Raw genomic sequence first — 11639 nt, forward strand, 5'->3', positions numbered from 1 at the left:
AGCATGACAGGCTTGAGTGAAGGGTCAGACCCACTGCACAGACACCAATCCCCAAGCACATGGAGCTGAATTCTCCCAGCAGCCTCCTTCCTGCTCCATGAACCCCCATGTTGGTCCACCACCTCCACACCCAGCACATGAAATCACAGGGCAGGAACAAGGCCCCAGCACCCCGCTGAAGCCAGGGGACACAAGAGGCCGCTGAATTCAGGATGATACCTGGCTGTAGCACTTCCCCCAAAGCACCCACCCTGGCAAGCTCAGCACATCCCCCCAGGTATCAGGCCACAGCACTGTCCCAAAATACAGAAGAAAGGTTCAGGAGGACCTGCTCTAAGGGTCTGACCTGGCCTTTAGTCCATGTTTTTTTAACCAAGCAGAGGAGCAAAGGTCCCAGGATCATGAGATGACCCATTTCCAGCTGAAAGTAAAGGTAAAGGCCGATGTTTCAAAAAAACAAAAATGTAGGGAGGATCAGCTCTCCCCATAAGGAGAAAAACAGGACTGTTTAAGGGCAGGATTTCCACTTCAGCCCCTATTACCACTCTAATAGTGGAAAAAGACTGCAAATCCAGAAAGCATGCTTGACAGAAAACTCCTCAGAGAAAAGGACCTCTGCTGTACATCTACCCTGCAGCCCCACAGGAGAGCCCCAGGAGCTCAGCACCACTCCCAGGCTATTCCTGGCTGCCCAGGGTCAGCAGCAGCACAGCAGGGATTAGAGCAACTTGGATTTGTTACGTAAGGGACATGTTGCTCATGGCATCTCTCAAATCCCAAAGACATTGCTATTATGTAATAAGAACAATCAAACAGGGCAGCTTTTCAGTGATTTGATTTTTTAAAAAGTGCTGAGCAACTGAAAATGAACATTCTGGGTCTGTCAGACTCAGTGTTATGTTTTCCACTCTAATCAGTTTAACCTTAAAGCTGCTGTAGATTATAGGGACAGTGACTCAGCTCTCACTTCCCCCGAGGTCTCGAAATCCAGGAAGGTGAAATAAAGCAATCTTTGTCTACCTTCCCACCCAGTCCTTGGTGGGGGACAAAGCTTGTATCTTCTGATCTGAGCCTGAGGGCTTTCATCTCTTTAGCATCAGTATCTTGCTGCCTCTGCTGACATTATAGGATTACTCACATGAATGAAGGCTGTGGACCTGGCCCTGAACTTTGCTGTGTGGATTGTACAGTGGCTGTAAGCCCCTCTGACACTTGGGCTTTCATCAGTGGAAAATGCAACCTCCTTTGGCAGAGTCTCCATAGCTCCTTGTCTTCTTCAATTATTACTGTAAATAATTCTGGTGGTAACGCACACAATTTCACGATACATCTACGTATACACATTATTTAAGAAAATATGCATATTAACAAGATCCATTGTTCCTGTAAGCCAATTAACTCATATTTGGGGCATGCTGAGGCAATATCAAAGATGGGTAGATGCAGATGTTTCAGGAAGTCCTAGTTGGTGATTTGATCAAGCTGCTATCATATCAAGATTAGCGTTTTGCCCAGTCTGGTTTTGTTTTAGAAACTTACTCATTTCTTTCCAGCTTACAAACTATGTTTAAAAAGTTTTCCATTCATTCAAATGCTCTTTTAAAGTTTTCTTAACTTAAGATCTGAAAAAGGAGGGGAATGCACTCTTTCCTTGTTCATCTCTGATTTCCTATCTATTTTATTAGATATGTATTTCCTTTTAATACATTCAGGAAACAGCCCTATTTGAGTGCCCATGCTGAATACTTGTCTTAGCATTAAACCCCAAACCCCTTAGCATTAAACCCTGAATAATGTATCCAGATTGTGAGCATGATACAGCAACCCTGTCCTAAGCACTTGCTCCTGATCTCCGTAATGTTTTTAGTCTTGTGCATGCAGCCGTTTGATTTCAGCAAGGGTCATACAGATTGTTTCCAGAGATTGTTTTAATATTATTCCAATTTTAAAGCCTTGCTATTGTATTGCATCACCAGCTAAACAACTTTTCATAACAACGGAAGAACCTCAGATCCCAGTGGTCTGGTAGACCAGAAGAAATGCATTCATTCTGAGAGCACAGCTCGACCGAGCACACTCAAGTGCAATTTACTTCTGAATGTCTTATCTGTGCCCAGCATCCTGCCAGCTTTCTCTGTGCATAGCACATCATGATTCCTCCCAGCATTCTGGCATGAAGAAATTATATTGAGCTTGGAAATGCCTAATACAAAGCTTTATTTTTCCCCCATCACAATCTAATTCTTGTTCAGTAAGACTAACGTACCCTGTAGCACAGAAATACATTAATTGGGAGTCATCCGGTTCCTCCAAATTTTTCTGGCAGTGTAATCTTGAGAATTATTAGAGGACCACCTTGGACTGAAAAGATCTCAGGTGGCTTAAAGGGTTGTTGTTCCATGTGCCCCATGCAAAACTTGGCAGAGACAACACATGCCAGAGGGTGAAAGCACTATTGGAGCATCTCTGTTCAAGCTATCCTTGGCTGCCAGACTGGCTCTTTGGCAGCCTTAGCATTTTGCCGTAACTTAGAGCACTCTGTGGGGATAATAAACACGGAAGCCAACTCATTTAGGATAAGCTATCAAATAGTTAAAATTCAAAAAATAAAACTTAATAGAGAAACTAATTAGCCCAGTATGCATTTTATATGCTTGTTTACTTTTTAACTATGATTTCAAAGGGAAGTCTCTCTCCTCTAAGTGTTCGGTGATTATGCCCATGAAGTGAAACTCACAGCTGTGCAAAGAAGAACAAGTTATGCCTTTCTTCCAGCTCTGCATCTCATGCAATAGCTGTTTCATAGAAGTTTATCTCTGGGCAGAACAGACCCTCAAACTCATATAAGGAGCAGCAACCTGTATTACACCATCATCTAAATTAAGACTCACGATTGCAGGCTGGGAGGGGAATCCAAGGAATTTTTTTTCAGCTGATGCTTTTGCTAGTTTTGAGGATTGCATAAAATCACTGATCTGTAAGTGATGTCACTAACAGCAAAAGCCTGGGAACTGCTGCTGCACCAGATGCTTCTGAGGATTAAGTCATTTGCAGAGACTTTTGATGTGAATGCCTCTTCTGGAACTAAATGGACTTCTCCATCTACAGTCCCCAAACGCCATGCAAGAGTGGGCCAGCGTACTCCTCCCAGTTTTCGGAGAGGAAGCTAAGGCTTGACTACAATTATGCAGGAACATAACTTGGATGTCCTTACCTCCCATGAAGTGCACCACCAAAGCCCCTGCCCACGCAGCACTAGGTGCTGTGCTACACTACACCACGAAAGTAGCAATAACTTTTCCTTGAGCTCCTGCCCTGAAACGTGAAGATTCACTATACTGGGAGCTTTGAACCTGTTTTCCAGCTTTGTAGCCACTTAACTGAAAAAGAAAATAGAATTCTTTAAAGAAATTACTAAGGTGACTGCTGAAATACAGTCTTCCAGACAGCTCTTTCTTGTACTGAAGACCCATTTTTCACGTTTTGAATCTTTCACAGATATGCCTTTTGGCTGCCAAATACTAACCTGGCTTTGTATCATAACAGAGCGATATGGGACAGTGTTTTAATTACTATAAATCACTTGGTTGTGAAGGTACAGCAATTTATATCAACTAATCATTTCCCCTCTTGCTTCTCACCCTACAAACCCTCACTAAGTAGGTCTTTCTCATTAAACCAATGGCAGGGGTCAGTCAGGTGGTTACAGTATTTGGCTGTGCTCTAGAGATCTTTTTGGTAACCTTGGCTGAAGTGTTAGATGTTATCTTCCCAGTTTGCCACTGGAAAAATTTAGAATAGCAAGATGATACCATGTAATAGCAATGGACAGAATAAAAAAAGATTTTGTTTGGAAAGTGAACCATCAAATGCGTACCCAGCAAAGTGGCAGTGTTCCCAGGCTCATGAGGACGCTATTCATATTAGGATAGTGCCAGGATAAGCTATACAAAAATCTATCAGAACTATTTTCCTGAAGAAAGAATGTTTCAATGGGTTGATCTTGCAATAGCAAGATCAGGTACAAAAAATATAATCATGTACTGAAGTTTTGCTGCTATATGCTACTTTTTTCCCCTACTTTCAGCTTCCTTAACAAAGCTGACTGCAGAGCGTTCAGTAGAAGTTGCGTTTCAACAAGGCCAGTATAATTATAAATAACTTAGCATAAAATGCAGTACTTGTGTAGGGAAGGCATTTGCTAAAGCAGCTGTGCCTCAGTAGTCTTTTAGCAAACCTCAGCATCCAGGCGGGGGTAGAGGGGAAGATATCTTGCACTGCTTGTTGCTGGCATTTCAGCCAATATCTTTGCCAAGACATCCATTGTTATTATGCCTAGATCTTTTCTCCTCCAGAGTGTTCAATCAAACATTAAACCAACCACTGTGTATGAGTCTCTACTGTATTGTGTTTCACTTCATCTGCCATTGTATGACTCCCTGGAGGCAGCACATTTCACTGGAGCCTGCAATTCTGGCTGCAATTCTTTGTCCTATGTTGATTTCTGGTGCTTCCTCCATGAACTTGGGAAATAGAGAATACACATTGGAAGGTGAAATCTTTGGTTTTCCTAACTTATTATGAGGGAGGACTATTTCTCACTGGTTACTGAGCTCCCTGCATAGCCTCCGATGTGCTGTTGTGCTTTACAGATGTGGAGAACTGCACTTCTGCAGTAGATGTGCTGCTAGTTCTCCTCTCCCCACTATATTCTTAAATATCTAGCATTGCTTACTATATCATAAATGTGTTTTGCATAGAAAAATACACTCCAGAAATTTAGGCCAGGAGTTTTAAGCTGCTTTCTTGTTTGTTACAGTCACTATTGCTAACAGAACAGACAACACCCTAGAAAACTTTGCCATAGAAGAAGCTGTGCTGTAAAGAAATTAAAAACTACTTATCTGACCCCAAACCTACACCTGGCATTTGTTAGACCAGTAGCCAAATACCTACCCCTCTGTCCTTAAAGAGATGAACATAAGGATATGATACCATATCAAAAGCTACTTCAAATAAGCCACATGGACACAGCCTTGCAAAGATTTTCTTAAACCTCCCCCACTCATCTCAGGTAGTGATTGTCAAACTCACAGTGCATTGCTCAAAGGATCACTTACAGAATCCCCCTTTTGCACCTTCAAATAGGACTTTACTCTGCAGAAATTAAGGTGATGATGAATAAAGCAGAATGAGAGGTTATGCCTCATTTGCATACATGTAGCGCTCTGCTACCACTCTCCTGCAGCACAGGCTGTACTGCTCTCCACAACAGATTGCAGAGATAGGAGACAAGTAGCCGGGTATATTTAATTGCATTGGAAAAGGGCAGACTGGTAAAGAGTTTATGCAGCAGGAGATATGGAAAAGCCCGCATCCCTGCTTGAAACATTCCTGCATGACACTGAACGTGGAGAGCATTAAAACAATTCCTGTACGAAATCACACAAACCAAAATAAGGCATTTGTGCATCATGCTATACCCATCTCAATTGCTGCCAAGTGCCTCCTTAACACAGTCATCCATTGCAAACTTAACCTGTACGCAAACACTTGCCATTTAATTATTTTGCTACCGAAGCCTTAATAGCAGTAAATATTTCTAATGCTTGACCTGCTGAGAAACACTTATTAATTTTTTGATCTTTGACGTTTTTAATGCAATGATAAATGTCAAGGCTCCTGCTGACTTGCTCTTTTCATGTTTAGAGTGATCGGGGATCACTGGCTCCCTAACAGTGGTGCCCGTAGGGAGCACAGACCGGTGCGAAGGCTGAGGCACAGCACGCAGCCCTCGCTGCGTTGCTCTTACCCTTGGGAAGCAGCGACATGGGCTGGGGAGCGAGAAGCAGAGGCAAGGGTAGCAAGGGAGATGAAGCGAGGAGAAGGAAAACGCACCCAGGGTCACCTAAACAGAGTTGGAGACAACTGACCTAGATGAACAGCTTTTCAAGCAGGGGCGTTTTAGGTGAGTAGGGAGACCTGGACATGCTGCCCTATCTTCCACAGATTTATTTTTCCCTTCCTAGCAAAACACTACCTTATAATTCACAGCAGCTGCTTTATCTTTCATTGTTCTTAAGAAAAATAATGAGATGCCATTCAACTCCGTGGAAGGGTCAGAGAGTAATTGCGGTTTTAGCACCGTGACCCGATGGGCTGCTATAACGCGGCACTTGCCCTGACCCCTCCACTCGCCCGTGCTGAGCGCTGGGCCCTGGCCGGAGGTCCTCAGCCCGCTCCGGGACCCTGCTCCCGTGGCACTGTCACGCCGTTAACACACTGCTAGCACAAAACAGGCGATTTCGATCTTTGCCCAGAGAGCAATGCCCACTGGAGCCGGTCCGTTTATTAGCATGCTCAAAACTTTTCGCTGAATAGATTTGATAATACATGTTATCCGCCTTGACAAGCTGGGCTCGTTTCGCTATCTCACCACCCAAAAAAACGTGCCTTCACCACAGGTAGCGGAGAAGAGCAGGCTACAGACCTGCCGCCCTCCCGGCATCCGCGTACCCCCCGCGCAGGAGCCATTCCCCCATCTCGGAGAGCTTTTTACCTGTGGTGTCCCAGCCGCGCACGACCGGGGACCCCACACACACACCCCCACCCAGCCCTGCCGCCCCGCGGAGGGGAGCGGAGCCCGGGACGCGGGGATGAGCGGGCGGCGGGGATGCGCGGGCGGCGGGGATGCGCGGGCGGCGGGGATGCGCGGGCGGCGGGGATGCGCGGCGCTCACCTGCCTCCGCGCCGGTGCCTCCGGTGCTGCCGCCTCCTCCCGCCGGCAGGACGCGGCGGCGGCGGGGCGCGGGCCGTGTTTATATAGCGGCGGGGCGCAGCCGCCCAGCAGCGCCCGCCGCCGCCGCCGCCGCCGCCGCCCGGGGCCGGGCCGGGCCGGCCCGCAGCGCCCCCTGCGGGACCGCGCCGCGCCCTGCGCCGCCGCCCCGGGAGGGGCCCCTCGCCCCCCGCCCGGCCCCCGCGGGACCGCCGGTCACCCGCAACCCCCTGCCCCCAGAGGGACCTGCCGGGGAGGATCCAGGCGTCACGATAGAGGTGGTGATACAGACCATAAAGTTCTCGTGATTGCATTTGTGGGACGCTTCAACCTCTGCCCCGTTTTCCTGGGGATTGCCGTGATTACATGTGCGAATTAACACCCGGTAAGCAAATGGGTGGTTTATAGCGGATCATAGAATGGGGATTTTCCTGGGAATATAGGTACAGGTTAGCGTCTGCGGGGAAGGTGTAGTGGTGCCTCAAATGACACTGGACATCGTGGCAAGACCTTCCATTCCTTGGCTGGCCGCTCTCCAGTTCTCCCTTGCTCTGAGTTAATTTCTTTTTCACTTTAAGATGAGCGAGAAAATAAATAAATAAATTAATAAGCAGGCACACAAATTTGCTTTTCAGCAAAACTTGTAACTCAAACAGTAATCTCCGTCACTTTTGCTATGCTTAAACTCTCGCCCAGGGGTTTTACTCCCGTTAGGGAAGAAAGCTTTGTGATATAGACAGAGACTCTTTATTGTACGTTTAAAGCCTTATCTATGCGTACAGTCTGTGTTACAGCTATCTCTCTCAGTACTGTTATATTCCCAACGAGCCAGCACTCATTGTTTCAATCAGCTGTTAAAATCAGCAGCAGGCACGAGATCAGATGGGAGTTTTATGATCTGTGTCTAATGCTGGGCGACTCAATTAATTTTTACAAAGTCCTCTGGGCAAATGCATGAAGGTCTGTTCAGGAGGGGGTGGTGAAGGTGTTCCCTGTTTCTGAGGCTGGCCAGATGCCACATGGCATCCTCCTGCCCGGGAGCCCCTGCAGCGATGCCTGGAGGCACCAGGAGAAGAGCCAGGAGCTCAGGACCTACATGCAGAGGCACAAGACAGCAAGTGTCTGGGAGTCCAAGGAGACTTGGGCAGAAATGTCCGTGGTCTGAATCCCAGCTCCAGCCTGGCCCTTTGGCAGCTGGGATCCAGCACAGCATGCTGGAAAGTCTTCCCTTACCCAGTGCCTATCTGCTCAGGCTGATGTTACAGCCTCATACGGCAGGACAGTCACTGTCACAGGATATATCCTTATTTCCTGGGCATGCAATAACTTCCTTATTTCTGCCTGTGCTCAAACACACTGTGCTTGCATCTGCCTGCAGTCTGAAGTGCCAAGTACCATCCCTGTGGCACCATAAGGGAGTCTCTTATCCTCAAAGGACCTTCCTTTAAGGTTTGTCTTCCCTGCTGAAAAAGCTGTGTTCCCCACCCCCAGCCCTACCACGCTGGGCTAAATGCTACACTTGAGTTACAAAGACGATGAAGATAAAGCATCTTGGCTGGGAAAGTCATTGAGAGCGTCCCTTTGGCTGACACAAAGGAGGACCCTGGCAGGTTTAGCTGGGGTGGTTCATGGTATGAATCTCCACACACACACCCAGATCTGCCGGAGCTTTCCAGCCCCCAGCAGAGTGAGCAGGACAGGAGATGTGGCCGCATCTTGGTTCGCAATTCATAATATCATTTATGTTCAAACTCTGAGCTTATCTATCATCAAAATAAGGGGAGGGGGTCTGAGGAAGTGAATGAAACCATCCAGCACCTCAGCCATTAATTTTCAGAAAGTGGCAGTGCTATTTGTCATGTCCAAAGGCATCACCATGAAAGCGTTGATGACGGGTACTTACAGAGGAGGCAGGCTTTCACTGCCCTCTTTTTACATTAGGACTTGAAAGGACCCACTGGCTGGATTAAAACAGGGACAATAATTGAGAAAGCCCAAATTTGTGCAAAATATTAATCGGACTGTCAAGTCCTATTATATGAAAAAACTAAATACACGCCGGCATTGAGTTTCTTCCCTCAATAGAACATTTTTGCAAACAATTATCACTCCCAGCACTTGACTTCTGATCGCAGAGCTATTGCACTCTGAAAGATAATTCATGCTATTATCACACCTAATTAAAAGCTACTTAGCTGTAGAATGTGGGCTCCGCTTTATTTTTAGGTTCTGCACAGAAGTGAAGTTATCTGCTGTAGATAATTCACATAAACTTGTTTTCTTCAATATTTGGAAGAGAGATTTGTAGCCCATACAAATGTACAATGAAAGATTTCTTATGTAACTCCAACAGAAGGGATAACAAAAAATTGTTGCTTAAACTATTAAGAGTGAAAGAAAATGGTGAAGTAGTATGTGGCTTTTATAAATGTGGGCAGAGCAGTTCCAAGCACAGGTTCAAGCTGAAACCACATTGTTGATGTGTTCAGGAACAAGCTGCTGCAGCTACAGAGAGGCGGCAGAATAGCCTTACACACAGACCTGGAAATACAAGGCAGTGAGAGAGCCTTGGCCCAGAGTGGGGACAGCCTGCCTGTGAGCACGCAGGACTGGATACGGCCCTGATGGAACTGGGGAACGGAGCAACCACATGCCATGGCCACGGTTGACCTGGTGAGACCCCCACGTCTTCCCACTTTTTGCTGTGCATCCAGGCTTCACCCCTTGTTGTTTAAACAAGCACCAGGAGATCTCATTGGCTGTGTTTGCACTGAGGGACATGGTGGGACCAGGGACCAAGCCGGATTGCTGGGCATCCACACCGCCTGGGCACAGCCTGGGGGGTGGCACGCAGGAGGGACCGTTCCCAGCAAGAAGCTGAGAAAGGATCGTGCATCTTCCCGCTTCCTTCACCCTACACGGTCTTCCAGCTCTGTCTCGGGAAGCTTTGCAGCCACAAACTTCCCTCCTGCCCCACCCCACTTCATGCAATACAAACCCTGTTTCATGCAATAAAATACCATTCTTGTGGGCTGCCACATTAGTTCAGACAGCCTAAATTAAAAAAAAAAAGAAAAGAAAAATAGAAGGGAAACATCTACACATTAATACCAATGTCTTAGGGCCACAGGAGCACCAGATGGGAGACCAGGATCAAGCACTATGCAGCATGGATATAGCCAGTCTGCGTCACTTGGCCTCGAGGTCAGGGAGCGGTTCCTGGCTCTGTTTGCCTAGTGGTAAGTGCAGAGCTGGTGATGCCAGAAGGCTGCACAAGGATTATTTCTCTGCAGAAATAAGCAAGAGGCATAGTCAGTGTTCAGCTTTGCAGATTACCTGGGAAAAATGAAAGTCAGAGAAAAAAAATTGGCCCCCCTTGTTCCATGCTTAGATCAAGCTGCAACATCATATTAAGGCTATTAAGGCTATTAATATTAAGCTATTAAGCTCCGGATGATTTTTAAAAGGTTATTGTGCCAGAGAAGACACAGCTCAGATCTGCGCAAGGGAAGGTCCCCAGAGCAGCCCCTGGGCTGCATTGCCAGGAGCGTGAGCACTGCTGAGGGCATGTATACAGAAGAGCTGAGGGCTGCTTGGCTGCCCCATAAGTCAGCAGGTAGGTGACAGGCAGAGCCCGCTGCAGGCAGGGAGAAGGGCTGCTGCCAGGCTGCTGCCTGGGGACACAGACATGCAGATGCCGGGAGCTGACAGCCTGCCTGCAGCCCAGTGCCCAGTTCTGGCTGAGTAAGATGCTTAAGCTATTGCCTCCAAAGGGAAATTTTCCTTAGCCTCCCCAGATCTGGCTCACACACATTTTGCCAGTAGAATGACTGCAGTTGAATGCATGGGGGTTTGCTGGGGGTGTGTTTTTGTGTTTTTTTTTAAATTTAGAAAATTACTGTAGTCCTACCAGCTATTTTTATTTAAGCGCCATCTTAAACTTCAGTTACCCTAGCTAAAACTCAAGTGCTGACATACTTGTCCCAGCATGAAGCTGTCTGATTCTGACTTGGGTATCTTCTGGTCTTGAATAACTGTAACAACATACGCTCTCTTCTATTGCATCCACACGCAGGGTGACTGTGTCACTTGAACTGTTATTGGTGTAATTAAAGTGGGACAACAATTGTGTCTCAATAAACACTGAGGAGCTGGCTTTGACGGTGATTGCTGCTTTTCTCATCAGGGGAGAGACTGGCTTGTTACAACCCTCACATAAACCTGTGCTGTAAAGGTGTAGTGGAACTCTATATAAATTACAGCTAAACCACTTGATTCCCTCATCTATGAATGTCAGCTGGCTAATTTAATGAGAAATAGAAGGCTGTAGCCAGGGCAAATCTGTCATGTAAAGCAAACATTCTTGCCAGAAAAATATCAACTTAATCTATCAAGTTGATTGGTCTTTCATTCAAATTATGAGGACTATCTTGTATACTTAAATTACCAGTGACTGAAAATCCTGCAAAAACGTATTGCATTAAGCATGCTAACACCAGTAACCTGCTTATTTTTGAGTAGACTACAACCAAGTGGTGAGGATGACTTCAAATACTCTTTTCAAATGGCTTGGATTATTTTAAGCCATAAATTCAAAGTCTTCTGGGATCACAACAGTTGCCTCTCTAGGCTGTGTTACTGCTTGATAACAGCAGTGAAACACTGCAGACAGATGATAAAGCAGTTTGATGTGAGCTCTTGTGAATGACACCATGGAAGAAATCTGTCCCATGAGACCTGAGGAATCCCAGCCATGAAGAAGAATAATTGCGGTCAGATAGAAATGGCAGCTTGCTCAACACGTCTACTTCCTATCTGAATAAATATAATTTAGCACATTTGCTTGGATGAAGGAGTCTTTTCA

At 46.4% G+C, this 11639-nt stretch overlaps 1 protein-coding gene across 1 annotated transcript in view; it reads right to left on the minus strand.

Annotated features, from left to right (window-relative positions):
• Positions 1-6853, minus strand: part of MTUS2 (microtubule associated scaffold protein 2) — a 329597-nt gene extending 322744 nt beyond the window's left edge. Inside the window, exon 1 of the mRNA XM_064441072.1 lies at positions 6740-6853. The gene's annotated coding sequence lies outside the window, so the exon portion shown is untranslated. The remainder of the gene's footprint in view (positions 1-6739) is intronic.
• Between the last annotated feature and the right edge of the window lie 4786 nt (positions 6854-11639).

This window comes from Phalacrocorax carbo, chromosome 1, assembly GCF_963921805.1.
Source record: "Phalacrocorax carbo chromosome 1, bPhaCar2.1, whole genome shotgun sequence".
Taxonomy (NCBI): Eukaryota; Metazoa; Chordata; class Aves; order Suliformes; family Phalacrocoracidae; genus Phalacrocorax; species Phalacrocorax carbo.